The sequence below is a fragment of the Dermochelys coriacea genome, chromosome 22 (assembly GCF_009764565.3).
Source record: "Dermochelys coriacea isolate rDerCor1 chromosome 22, rDerCor1.pri.v4, whole genome shotgun sequence".
Classification (NCBI taxonomy): Eukaryota; Metazoa; Chordata; order Testudines; family Dermochelyidae; genus Dermochelys; species Dermochelys coriacea.
Window position 1 is genome coordinate 11124527 of NC_050089.1, and position 10743 is coordinate 11135269.

A 10743-nucleotide genomic window follows, 5' to 3' on the forward strand; every position below is an offset into this window, starting at 1 on the left:
AGCTCACCTTAAGTGATCACTCTCCTTACAGTGTGTATGGTAACACCCATTGTTTCGTGTTCTCTATGTATATAAATCTCCCCACTGTATTTTCCACTGAATGCATCCGATGAAGTTAGCTCTAGCTCACAAAAGCTTATGCTCAAATAAATTTGTTAGTTTCTAAGGTGCCACAAGTACTCTTGTTCTATTTGCGAATACAGACTAACACGGCTGCTACTCCGAGAGATGTCTAGACAGCTATTTTTAGTGAGTAGCATGAGCATCGTGAGCTCGAGTTGGTTGATCTGAGCTTGGAGGCTGGCTGCCATAGAGACCCCACTGTAATTACTGAAGAAAATTGTGTAGATGTTGAGAACGTGGCTCATGTTTTTAGACACCCTCCATCTGTCTTTAATGCCAGAGGAAGAAATCTTGATTTATGTCTTATGTTCCCTCTAGAGCTATTACCAATCTAATAATATATAAAAAAGGGATGGAAAGGAGGGTGGATACTACTCAGTGTTCGGAAGAATTTGGACATGGGAAAATCTAACTACAACTCCCTAAGGCACGGAAGCCTGATAGCCAAACTGAAATATATCAGTTTTTGGGTGTTTGGTTTGTTCAATGAAAACTAACTGTTCCCAGCACAAAGTAGACACTTTTCATATTTAGTTGAAAACTGTTTTCCACCAAAAATAAACAAAAAAAATTTCAATGGGAAAAAATGTGACCAGCTCTAACCCTAGGCATGTTTGCTGTGGAAGTGGAGGTACTTTGTGTGATGAGGTTACACATCCATTAGGCACTGGGTTAAGGTTCCAAAGTCATTTCAGAGAGTCCAGCAAACGGCTTTCAAATGAACGCCACAGCCTTGGGCCTGGATTTGAACCAACATCCAAGAAACAACAGGGTCCATATCCCTGGACCTTCCATCTCCTTGCAGAGCTGCCCTGTGTTGAATTTTGCGAAAACATCTTGTATTGGGATGCAGGAAACCCAAAGGGTGGTGATGACTCCTTAAGATGCAGTGAGCATGTTTGTATTCTGGTGTGGGTGGAACATGCGACAGGAACCAGAACTATTGGAATACCAGAGTAGGGACCCTGTGCCAAAGTCCCCACCCTTCAATAAGAGGCAGATTTGACCCCACTTATGTAGTATTTTATGGGTCATCTAGCTTTTATGTGAGCAATTAGCAACCTATTTCCTCAAGTGCCAAACCTTTCAGCATGGTACAAATCTAACTCTGCAGGCTGCTAATCCTTCTCTCACTCCACTCCTCCGCCCCCCCCCCCCCCATCCTCCGCCCCGTCCAGCATTCTCATGCCAAGATTCCCTGGCTTGAAATCCAATGTAATAATCATTTCCCACAGGTCTTGGATCTTACTATTCATAGAGCTTCAGTAAAGCCACTTCTGATTTCAGAGGAGGATAAAGCAAACTCCTAGAGGGATCTGATTGGGGAATTAAGATATGCAAAACTTGTGATGTACTCCGGCAGGGATACCAAGATGAACCCTAAATGAGAATGACAGACAGAACTGGAACAGCTCCTTGTCAATTGCTATCTGGTCCTGCCAGCAGGCAACATCTAGGAAGTGCTACAGGAGAATACTTTGGTGATAACTGGATTTGCCTGAAATACTCTTTCATCTCTCTCTCTTTCAGACAAGCTCTGAAATCCTGCCCCGTTTGAAGTCCGTGAGAGTATTGTCATAGGTTTCAGTGGAACCAGGATATCATCCAAAGTGTTTTGTTTGTGAATATGTTCACATCTGGGCACCTTTGGCCATGATGCCTGCTCCTGAGGTTTTGGTGGTGAAGTGGACAGAGAAGTGGGCCTTTACAGAGGGAGAATCCTTATCTTCAGGAGAAAAACGAGTGAATGAGAAAATTAATCTGTCACTGACCTGCTGTATGACTGTGGGCAAATCACTTCAGCCCAGATCAATGGGAGTTAGGCACCTAAATACCTTTTGAGATCTGGGCCTTCACCTCTCTGTGCCTCTGTTTCTACCCCAAACCTTTGTCTGTCTTGTCTATTTAGATTTAAACTCATTGAGGCAGGGGACTGTCTCTCCTATGTGTCTGTACAGCACCTAACACAAAGGGACACTAAACTTGATTGGGGTCTTTAGTTACTATTGTAATATAAATAATAATAATAATTAATAATATATTCCAGGTGAGGTCTCACTAGTGCCTTGTATATCGGTACTAAAACCTCCTTATCCCTACTGGAAATACCTCTTCTGATGCATCCCAAAACCGCATTAGCTTTTTTCACAGCCATATCACATTGGCAGCTCATAGCTGCAGTTTTGTTTACATTTCCATCAGAACTGTCAGACCTTAGCAGGTACGTCTACACTATGATAAAAGACCCGCAGCACAGCCATGGCTGGCTCAGGTCAGCTGACTCAGGCTGGTGCTATAAAAATGCAGTGAAAAAATTCCCCAAAATTCAGGCTTGGGCTGGAAACCTCCCTTGTGGGGTCTCAGAGCCCAGGCTCCAGCCTGAGCCCAAACATCCACATGGCAATTTTAGAGCCCCATAGTCCAAGTCAACTGACCCAGGCTTTGCGATGTGGTACCATGGATTTTTGATCTCTGTGTAGACGTACCCAGAGAGTTTGTTTTTTAAGGAGTGAGATGCTTTGGTCAACATAAACTTTCAGAATCGGCCAATGTCCTCCTTGAGAATGTGTTTAAAGGGCCAGTGAATTTTATTTTGGTGGGAGCGTTATCTCACATAGGATTGTGATGTTGCAGCCACATAAAATAACACCTGAAACCTGCCTACCTCTTGTTTAGTTTGCCCCTTTATATTGTGTTTTACAAGAGTATTCTACCCTGCTGAAAAACTCATGGGCAGATTCCTCTTTTGTTAGCATATTTCTTTGCAAGTGTTTCTATAGAATCCCTCCAATAGCTGCAGTATAACTGTAATATTTCTGTAAGATGCCTCCCTCCATGTTGTATTCGATCTCATGTTTCCTGCTGTTTTTGACCTGCAGTACAATCGGAGTTTGCCAGCTTTGCTGTTTAAAACCACTGCACAGCAATAGATACTTTTGTGGCTGCCCATTTGACATTTTATCTAGTTTTATTGCTCTGGTGGGACCAATAAGGCATCTGCATGTGTTTTTTTGTAATCTGCAGTAGAAGTCTTTAATTTTCAAAATAAATGTCCTGAAGGAGATAACTAAGAGTTCAAGAAACCTAATGTATTATAATGCAACCTAACACTCTTGGTGTTCATGGCATTTTTACAAGCCACAAAATATCCTCTCCCTCCATCTTCAATAAAATGGCCTGGCAGGGAGTGGATTTGGCCGAGGCTGCTGTTTTGTTATGAACACCGAGGATGTGTTTCTGCACTTTACAAGAAAAAGATGTTTCCTGCGCGAGCAGCTTGCAGTCTAAAATCATGATCCTGCCACACCGTCCTTATGGTGTGTAGTACCTTACTCCTCAAACCGTCCCAGATGCGGTGTGAGGCTTAACTACTGATCACAGAGTGCTTTGCCATCTTTAGATGGAAGGCACCACGGAAAGGAAAGAATTAACGCTCTTATTAGTGGCTCAGCTCTTTGAAGCCAGGTGCTGGGAGTTGTTTATTCATTATTATAGCTGAAATTACCTAAGTCCCTTAGCCTTCTAGGTACATCTGGCAGAATCACAAGATATAATCATACCATCTGACTGTAGAGGCCTGAGCTTTGAAAGCACAGGTCCCAGTTATACAACCTACTCCCACCTCTCACAGTGGCATATGATTGGCTTTGGAGGTGAATGTGGTGGCGAGCCTGTTGCATACTGGCTTGCTCTGTATTCACATTTCCATAACAAACTCTTCTTAAGTACATTCTGTCATTCAAGCTGCTTATGTGGTTCCCTGGCCAGCCTGAATGGGGCCTTGCTCAGAATGTGTAAGGTTTTTTGATTGGAGGAAATAATTCTTTCCAAGTAAATGTTTGAATAATGATTTCCATTCCCCTTCTGGTTTTTGTTTTTTTTTACTGGCTCCAAGGGCAAACCCAGTGATATCTTTGCTGGGAACTTGAATACAAGGTTATAAAGCAGCTATTAAGCCACGGCACTATCTGCAAGAACACAGACTGTTTTTTCGCCCTGCACTGTTATTGTGTCAACATTTTGGAGGTTGTGTGAACATAGAAACGTGATTTGTTTTTTCTTCCTGTTCTGATTTGCGGTTGATCGAAGTTGTCCAGTGACTGAACCAATCCACTGGGACTGGATGTTATAACAACTCCCCCAGGTCCCGAGATGCCTGAAGTTTGCCTGATGAGTCAGACCTGTATAACTTGAGTGTCCTTAATTGTTTGGATCTTACAGGCCTGATCTAAATCTCATCCAAGTCTGTGGAAGTCTTTCCAGGGACTTTGGATCAGGTGGGAATGGAATAAGGTCACTGTAAAAATTGTAAGCCCTGCAAGGAAAGGGCCCATTCAGTAGCAGCAGCGGCTAGGAGGAATACAAAGGTATTGCAGCTTAAATATTTAGCCCTGTTGAGTTCGGAAGAACGCTTTACTTGGCCATCACTCAGGGCTTTTTTGGTCTCAGCCAGAGTCTTATAGTCTTCACAGGCCCCAGCCTGCAGCAAGTGAAGGAGTGAGAGGGGGCTATCTGGACAGGAGTTGCCTTTGCATCTGGTCACTCTGCTGCAGGGGATCATGGTGGCTGGTGTGTGCTTCTCGTCTTGCTTCACAGACAAATTGAGCCTTCCTTTGGGTTTGCTTCCCTCTCCCCACTTAAAAAACAGCAGGGTCCCCAAATGTCTGCCTGGGTTTCTTGTGCTTAAGGTTGCCTCAGGTTACAGCTGTTCTTAGGCCCATGGGTGCAAAATGCTTCCTGACATCTGAGAAATGTTACACCCCAAGAACGCCTGGCGTGCAGCAATCTGGCCTCGATTCAGAGCAAAGCCTGCTTAGTCCAGACCTCAGTGCTCCTGGAGCCCAGACCAGTTCTATCAGCGGGGTACATGGTGCAGGGAACAGACTGGCCTTTCCTTGTACAAAGATACTGTTGCTCAAATTGTTCTGAAGGGAACAGCGGGGAAAGTGTCTCAGGATTTAGTGCTGCATTAACCTGGTACACACACGACAATCCATCTCAGAGGGTGCTTATGCATTATCACATGTCCCCCTGACTTTCTCTGCTTTTTTGTTTGCTGTTGCATAACCAGATCCAGGGCTCAGCTTTGGATCCTGGCAGAACTTCAACAGCCAAGGGCACCCACTTTGTGCCCAAACATTTTGCTTATTTTTTATTTAATTGAAATAAAAGGACTTTGGAACATCCACAAAAGGCTTGTAAAGAATCCTGCAGAATGGAGGGCAAAATATTTTTTGCATGATCACGTAATATCAAGCCACGGTCAGACCATGCAATTCACTGAGTTTCAGGAACCCTGAATAAGTCACTGCCCTTTCTGTGGTGGGTTAGCTTGCTATAAAGCAGAGGTGGCAAAAGGTGGCATTGCTTTAATGTGAAGCTTTCAGAATTGCACTATAATGAGGCTAAGTAGCTCACGAAAGCTTATGCTCAAATAAATGTGTTAGTCTCTAAGGTGCCACAAGTACTCCTTTTCTTTTTGCGAATACAGACTAACACGGCTGCTACTCTGGAACCGTGTTAGTCTGTATCCACAAAAAAAATGAAGAGTCTGGTGGCACCTTAAAGGCTAACAGATTTATTTGGGCATAATGAGGCTAGAGTCTTGTGAGTGATTCCTACTTACTGCCCTTGCAGTAATACAGCTCCCTGTGCATAGCTACTGGTTAAAAGTCTGCTAGAACTCACCAGGGATGATGCTTGAACCAAAACTCTGAGCCTGAAATCGGGAAAGGTCAAATCTGCATCCAAATTTTTTCAGCTTCAGATCAGTTGTTTCAGTGTAGCCTGCAATAGAAGTGGCAGTGTGTGTGTGGTTGGAATATATTTTGCCCTTTATGAGGGGGCCATTTTCCAGGCAAACTTGTGCTTTTCAAAGCCTCTTAGATAGGTGAAAAGATACCAAAAACATCATTGCTCATCCTTCTGCTATTGCAAGAGGAAGTTATTGCTTCATGAGGCATGTAGGCCAAGTATTATTGTGTCTCTAAAAGACAACAAATAATCCAAACAAAACAGGAACCAGTTCTTGAGAGAATATAGCGTATTTATTTAAATCATGTAAACACCAGGGACTATTCATTTTCACCTGGCTTTAGCGAAGTCTCTTCTATTCAGCACAGCAGGGATACTGGAGGAGAAAAGATACTATATAAAATCTGTCATGTGTTCCGTAGAGGATGCGTTAGATATTCCCAGTGCAGATTGTCTGAAGTTATGGGTAAATTCCAATTTGCATCCCTCCAGCACCAGAAGCTGGTAACTGAGAGTGGAGGGAGAGAGGTAGATAAGTGATCCTAAGAAATCCTGGAAGCATCCTCCCACTTTAAAGGTGTAGAGAGAGAGATGAAAAGGGCAGAGAAACCAGAGCCAAAGTAAAAAGAACAGGAGTACTAGTGGCACCTTAGAGACTAACAAATTTATTTGAGCATAAGCTTTCGTAGGCTAGAGCCCACTTCATTGGATGCATGCAGTGGAAAATACAGAAGGATGATTTTATATATACAGAAAACATGAAACAATGGGTGTTACCATACACACTATAAGGAGAGTGATCAGTTAAGGTGAGCTATTACCAGCAGAAGAAAAAAAAAATCTTTTGTAGTGATAATCAAGATTGGCCCTTTCCAGCAGTTGACAAGAAAGTGTGAGGAACAGAAGGGGGGAAAAATAAACATGGGGAAATAGTTTGACTTTGTGTAATGACACCTCCACTCCTAGTCTTTATTCAAGCCTAAGTTAATTGTATCCAGTTTTCTACCGAATGCATCTGATGACGTGAGCTGTAGCTCACGAAAGCTTATGCTCAAATAAATTTGTTAGTCTCTAAGGTGCCACAAGTACTCCTTTCCAGTTTGCAAATTAATTCCAATTCAGCAGTCTCTCATTGGAGTCTGTTTTTGAAGTTTTTTTGTTGAAGAATTGCGACTTTTACGTCTGTAATCGAGTGACCAGAGAGATTGAAGTGTTCTTGACTGGTTTTTGAATGTTATAATTCTTGAGGTCTGATTTGTGTCCATTTATTCTTTTACATAGAGACTGTCCGGTTTGGCCAATGTACATGGCAGAGGGGCATTACTGGCACATGATGGCATGTATCACATTGGTAGATGTGCAGGTGAACGAGCCTCTGATAGTGTGGCTGATGCGATTAGGCCCTATGATCGTGTCCCCTGAATAGATATGTGGACACCAGAGTAGTTTTGCTGTGAGTTAGGCAGAGCAACAAGAAAGGGAAAGTATGTATGTGTGTGTGTGTTCCTTCTCTGCTCATGAACAAACAAATATCCTTCCCTCAAATATTCAAGATTTATCTCCCCTCTGTCCCAGCATATGGGCAGCTTGCTTAGTGCACAGGGGATCTGGATTCTGTGCATTGCTTTATCCTGTGCAACAAAATTGTACTGACCCTATTGTGCCTGGAGCCTGCTATTCCCAAGAAAGAAAGAGGTAAAGCAGGCTTTGCCCCTTAATGCAGTTAGATGGAAACAAGAATTGTTACATTTGGCTCGCAGAGAATCCTTATCTGTTCTGTAAGACTGAGGAGCCCGATCCAATAAAGTCAATGGAAAGACTTACTAGATCAAGCCCTACGGGTCTTGAGAGCTCCCAAATTATTACAGTATGGATGAATTTCCTCCCTTTCCCTTAGTTATTTTTAGTCCTCAGGCTTTTAATTTATTTTTACTACTACTATTTGGCTGGGCATATTTTTGCATCCCTTATTATCTTTGCGTCAGGAAGATAAATTTATCCTCATCTCAGGCTTCCTATTGTTATGAAATGACAAAGTTAAACACAACTTATTCACAGATTGTTCATTCAGTGATTAGCATGTCACTTAGAATGGAGCATTAACATAGTGGGATTAATTCACTCTTGCTATTTATATAATTCTTTACAGGAGCTTTCAATTTTCTTTCATTTAAAGGCGGGGGAAATGAAAGAAAAAAATCCCCTCAACAATTTTCTTGTTTATTAAAATATTTCTGAAGAAACCTTTTTTCTGAAAGTGGCGTGGAGGCTTCTTAGTTTGAGTTACTTTAAACCAGATCAAAGAGAGTCTAGGAGACTATATTGTAGGGAAGAATGTTGCACTAGATCCCAATGGGATTAGACAAGTGTGATCTAAAAGACACCTATGATTCCTCTTGGATAGTGGTTCAAATGATTCTAGTGCCTTTGTTAATCAAGTACATATCTCTCTGTGTAAATGCTTTGTTAATGTTGTAGCTAGTTTTTAGCCCCGTTGGCTGATTTCCTTAAGTACAGAATGAATTAAGTGTCGTCGGTGCCTAGTCATATTGTCCTTATAAACATCTATTGTCTTCAAAGTACATCTTTTCTGAGTGAGGCCTGTAGGGTCAGACCCATTGGTCTACAACTTCAAAAGTGCCTAGTGATTTTGGAGACCTTTTTTGGTGCCCAACTTGGGACACTCTAGGCCTGTTTTTCAGAAGTCAAGTGCTTAGCACTTTGTGAACATTAAGCCCATGGAAGGTCTCTTGGGTTGGGGACTCAAAAATGGAGACATTCATAATCACTAGCCTCTCTTGCAAATTTAATCCCCATCGTTTCTCTCTCTAGATACCCCTATAGTCTCTATTACCATAGCATCTGAGCATCCGGCTGTAGAGTGTCCTAAATTGATACTAACAATTCACTTTGCTTGCAGGTTAACCCCCAAAATAATTATCTACTCGAGTCATGCTGAACCACTAGAATTATTCCAGGAAGCACTGCGGTATCTTAGAAAATTAGATTAAGTTGCACAGGTGTTTGATGCACCTTAGAGACTAACAAATTTATTTGAGCATAAGCTTTCATGAGCTACAGCTCACTTCATCGGATGCATGTAGCTCACGAAAGCTTATGCTCAAATAAATTTGTTAGTCTCTAAGGTGCCACAAGTACTCCTTTTCTTTTTTGCAAATGCAGACTAACACGGCTGCTACTCTGAAAGGTGTTTGATGGTACAGTACCATCCCGCTAAATTTCCTGGCACCATTCCTGTTCTTTCAAGTGAACACTTGATACTTCCAGGAGCTGTACCCAATCCAGCAATGTGCGGTGCACCCTCAACTCTGATTTGATTTCAGAGGAGGATGAGCACACTCATCATTTCACAGGATGGAGAACTTGCCTGCTTACTCCAGACATAGACAGAAGAATAGGTGGAGCAGTATTTGCCATGCTCTCCTAACTCCCACAGCTCTATAATTAGAAGTTAACCAGATGGTCCCATCTAGTTCCAAACAGACATAAAGCAAACTCGGCCAAAATGAGCTGGTTAACACAAATGGGACAGCAGCAAAAAGCTAGCAACCAACAAAAGATAGATGCCTACAAGCTGCTAGGGACTAACTCACTGAATCAAAAATCTGAGAGCATCAGCAGCTCTACGAAATCTGTTGCCTGTGTGGCAACTTGGCTCATACAACTCTAAACAGAGGTGGACGCTAATCAAATGTGTCCCATATTATGCCACAAACATCAGCTGGAACCCCCCTTCAATATGTGCACACACAAAAAGCCTCCACCAGATGCATTTAGTAATCAAAGCCAGGTATTACTTGTAATTCTGCTTGACTGGTATGTTTTTAAAATATATTCAATGCATTGTCTTGCATTTTGTACCCCAGAATACTTTAAAGATCTAAATTCACATACCAAGTGATAGATGAAGGAGAAAAAATAAGAGATGCAACCAGGAACTTCCCCCAATCCCTGTGTTTTCAGATAAGATTTGAAAACAGACTAGAGAGTCAGTGGAGTGGAGAGAATCCAGTTGGCTGTTCTAGATGGCAGGAGCTGCAGAGGAGAAGGCTCTTGAACCAACGGAAGTGTGAAGGAGTATAGAGGAATTGGAGAAAGGGGCAAGAGATAATTGTGCCCAGACTTTTACATGCTGATTCACGCATATCTGTATTCATAGAGGACCAGAGTAAATCAGCAAAGCTCCACTGAGGTCAGAAATTGAATCTGGCTCAGTATATATAGTTGAAGTGCCAAATTCGGATGTATGGCTAACAGCACAAATGGATCCTATAGATGGAACCAAAATGAACAGCTCTAGAGTCTGTCATTTCCAATAGGGAAACTGAAGATACTTGCAATTAATTTTGTTCCTTTCGCCTGGCACACTCTCCTTAATAACCCGCCCTTGCCTCAGATTTCCTGGCGTATGAAGTGAGAGCCATTTTCAATGTCTGCTGCTGTTTCCTCACTTAGGATACGCCGCTCAGGTTAATTACAAGCTAAAATCCTCACACCAAAGTACCAGCCAATGTATTAGCATTTTCAGAAACGGGAGCACTTTACTTAGCATCCTTATAAACAGCAGTATCAGTACTATATATTAAATTCCCTCCTGCCCCCCCCCAAAAATATCTGAAGCAATGTGTTCTGGTTTAGAAACAAGCCATCAAAGACAATCAGATAAAATTTGAGCCAAAGATGCTTCTCTGTGTGTTTGGCCTAGCAATGAAACCTAAAAGCAATTTATGATAGTAGCTTCCCTATCTACTGCAATAGTTGTGGTTAATGAAGTGGCTTAAGGATACAGTGGCAGCCTTGTTGATTTTAGTGTATTTCAGTAGCATCCAAAAGGGCACAGTCAGG